Source organism: Cryptomeria japonica, chromosome 9 (assembly GCF_030272615.1).
Source record: "Cryptomeria japonica chromosome 9, Sugi_1.0, whole genome shotgun sequence".
NCBI lineage: Eukaryota > Viridiplantae > Streptophyta > Pinopsida > Cupressales > Cupressaceae > Cryptomeria > Cryptomeria japonica.
Window position 1 is genome coordinate 741,590,167 of NC_081413.1, and position 4,187 is coordinate 741,594,353.

The 4,187-nt window shown below is 26.4% G+C and overlaps 1 non-coding gene across 1 annotated transcript; it reads left to right on the top strand.

Moving 5' to 3' along the window:
* Positions 1-1,208: 1,208 nt before the first annotated feature.
* On the top strand, positions 1,209-1,312 carry LOC131038714 (U6 spliceosomal RNA). The gene has a single exon (XR_009104543.1). It is a non-coding gene; the product is annotated as a U6 spliceosomal RNA (small nuclear RNA).
* The last annotated feature ends 2,875 nt before the right edge of the window (positions 1,313-4,187 follow it).

Genomic DNA, 4,187 nt, shown 5'->3' on the forward strand with positions numbered 1-4,187 from the left:
AATAATAATAAACTCTCATTATAACTATAAAAACCCACACCACTTCAAGAAAGGCATCCCCTTTCTCAACAAAACCAAATTTTTAACACTAAATGTTGTAAAATAAAGAAAACTACAACAAATAAAAGTTTGTTGATAAGGTATACAAAATTAAAATTCTAATTATACCATCATTTGATTGACCATAAAATAAATATATAAATCTATAAATTAGTGTATTTAAGAAATCAAAATATTATAAAAATTGAGCAAATGGCACTAGATGTAGTCTTTGAGGAAAAAACTTCTCCATTAAAGATAGCACAAGTGTGTATTAATATTTAAACAAAATTTATGTATTCAATAAATTTATTTCATCAAACTAATAAAATTTTAGAAAAACCTATATACCTATAAAGTAATCTATTAACACTTTATGCAATGGATAAAAATTATAGAGAATAATTGATAGGAAACTACGAGCATATTCCTAAAACCCATACCACTCAAAAGAATGTTATGACAAAATTATAATGCCCCCATATAGAAAATTTATAAATCCATGAATAGTAAATGTAACTATTAACATCTTTGACCATTTTACTTATGGGCATGCTCCTCTAAAATTGTACTCCAATATGATACCACTACACCATCATAATCTACCATTATAATCCACCTTCATGTTGAATTCATAGCTTCCACCATCATAATCCACCTTCATGTTCTTGAGTGCCATTACAACTAATATTCCTAGAAGAGAATAATAAAATAATAATATCTATCAATTATATGAACATCCAAATACCCATTTCAAAGAAGTTAGAAATGCAACATTAAACATTGTAATTGCAATTAAATGTCAAACTATCATAACATTATCGAAGCATACTTCTCCTTATGAGACATGCTATTTAATATTACTAGATGTTGATGCTCTATTGGTATGTGAATTTACCAATATCAATAATATACTAATTAATAATTAAATTCTCACATAAAAAAAATAGTAATAAAAATCAAAAGCAATTTTTTTATATAAAGATCAATAAATAATATGAATTTCAATATCAATCCTTACAAAATAAGCTTCTCTAAATTCATTTTAGTCTTTTCTAATGTAACTTCTCTTTCAATTATTATATAATTTGTTATTATTGTAATGTATTCTACCATTTTCATCTTCTTTGTCATTTATCATATGTTTTTTGTTATTATTGCAATCTATTGTCTTTTCAAAGACATTGATAAAATTGGAACGATACAAAAAAGATTAACATGAACCTTACACAAAAATGACATGCATAAACTTTATGAATTCATTTACGTCATTTCTAATGTATCTTCTCTTTCAATTATCATATAAAATTGTTATGATTATAATGTATTCTATCATTTTCAACATAACTTCTCTTCAATTATCATATGAATTTTGTTATTATTACAATCTGTTGCCTTTTCAAAGACATTTGATAAGTAAGTTGTTCATGAAATCTTCATGAAATCTTCCTAAGTCTTGGTTAGTAAGTTGTTCCTATCTATTATATTACAAGTCATGCCGTTAAATTTTTCTCTTCTCCCCAATGCATTTATTATTATTATTATTATAATTTAGAAAGTATGAGAAAACGACTTTCCTAAGGCTTTTGTGCGTCATGCCCCTAACAAATCCTTTCTAAAGTTTTTATTTTATTTTTCTTCCTACCTACCAGCCAAATTATCTCCTTGTATGCATAAAACAAATATTTAATTTCTATAACCTAAACAATCATATTAAGTGTCTTTTCTTTGCTATATCAAAAATAAAATAATTTCTTTAAAAATCAGATTGTATTTTTTTTTGTATGATAATATTTTTATTATATAAATATTATAGTCAATAAGGTGGTAATATAATATATATTTTATTGAAATAAATCTTATTTGTCATTAAATAAAAACAAATATTGAATAAATAGATGGAAATATTTCAAGATGAAATATTAAAATAATTGAAGTAAATAAAAGGTTCAAACCTTTTATTTACTTCATGAATTGAATAATACTTTTTTATTGACAATATTTCTACCACTCAAATTTTATAATTATTTAGGTGACATTGACATATATTTTATTGAAACAAGACTTATTTAAACCATTAAGTGAAAATAATCTTGGAAGCATAGTTTGAACTTTCGTGTAGTTCATTAATTGAATAATATTTTTCTATATGACAATATTTTTCACTCAAACTTTACAACTATCAGGTGACAATGATATGTATTTTATTGAAACAAGTCTTATTTAACATTATGTGAAAACAACCTTAGACAAATGGATTGAAATGTTTCAAGATGAAATAAAAAAAAGAAGTTGAAACATAATAGTTTGAACCTTTGTTTAGTTCATTAACTCACAATATTTCTCTATACTATAATATTTTTACATTCAAACTTTATAATTAATTAGGTGGAAATGACATATATTTGAACGCGTCTTATTTACCATTAAGTGAAAACAATCTTGGATGAGTGGATTGAAATATTTCAAGATGAAACACAAAAATAAGTGGAAACATAATAGTTAAACTTCCATTAATTCATGAATTGAATAATATTATTTTATGTGATTAATTTTACCACTAAAACTTCATAATTAATTAGGTGACAATGAATTATATTTTATTGAAACAAGTCATATTTACCATTGAGTGAAACCAATGTTGGACACGTTTATTGAAATATCTCAAGTTGAAATATACCAAAATAAGTGGAAATATAATAGTTTTAAATTTCCATTTAGCTCATGAATTGAACAATATTTTTCTATATGGCAATATTTTTACCACTCAAACTTTATAATTATTTAGTTAACAATAAGATATATTTTACTAAAACAAGTGTTATTTACCATCGAGTGAAAATGATATTGGATAAGTGGATTGAAATATTTCAAGTTGAAATACAAAAACAAGTGTAAACATAATAGTTTGAACATTTTATTCAGTTCATGAATTGAGTAAAAAGATTTATATGACTATATTATTACCACACAAAATTTATAATGAAACAAGTGATAATAATGTTGGAGTAATTAGGACATTTATCTACTTATTTATTAATTAGGTCCTTAAATTACATTTTCACTTAAGCTAAACTTAGGATCTTTTTTCATTTATTTAATTAGGCTAATAATAGCTTAAGTCGTCTCATTTATTATGATTGTGACACTTGGCACATGCTAATTTAATCTTCCATTAGGGTTTGCTCCTAGGGTTTCATTTCTTTTATAAGGATTCATTCATTCATTGTAATTATATCTCCAATCAAATGTGCAATAATACATAATTCTTTAGTTGTTATAGAAAAAATAATATTTGTTTCATCTCTTTTGTGTGATAGGTGTTTTGCTTATAGATGAATCTTGGCTCCTGTGGTTGATCATCAACTTCTACATGGTATTAGAGTGTACTCTTTGCTCCTACATGGTATCAAAGAATCATATCTTTCAAGTTCTTGTCCACATGCTTGAGGGATCCAACCTGAGGTGATTTTTCAATGTACATTAGGCTTAAAAGGAGGTTTCCATCATGTTCATAGGATAATAAAACCTTAAGACCAAGTGTCATTTTATCAAAATTCATGCAGTTGAAAAATCAAGTCAATTTGGCTGAGAGCAGGAAAATCGAGGCAAAATCTAGGGGTAATAAAATTTTGGCATCATCAAGCCAAATGGAGGTCACCATCACACTTAGAGAGGCTGAAAAACCAAAAATGGCTTATCCAAACACGAAAATCCATGCACTTGAAATTTTTTGCAAAAAAATTTACCCAACACAAAAAATTGTATTGTATTGTATAGATCTGTACGGTTGTACATGTTGGCATTTGATTGAAGATTCCATTGATGTACTATTGTGTTGTCATTGAAGTCAATTGTAACCGGTAATGGTGTTGTTTTATAACCAGTAGTTGAGCAAGTAAAGGAAACTAATATTACTCTAGAAGCAGTGAGATCAACCAGTAACCTTTCCTGTTGATGTGCCCTGTTGATGTGCCAAACCCTAACCGATGGAGCTTGGTGAATTGGTTGTATTGATTTATGATCAAATGGTGATCAATAATGATTATGCCATGTATGCATGTTGTATGTGATGAGTTTCAAGTGGTTTTTGGTGCATAGAGATAATGGTTTTATCTTGGGAATGAGCGAATACTTTGGATGAAGAG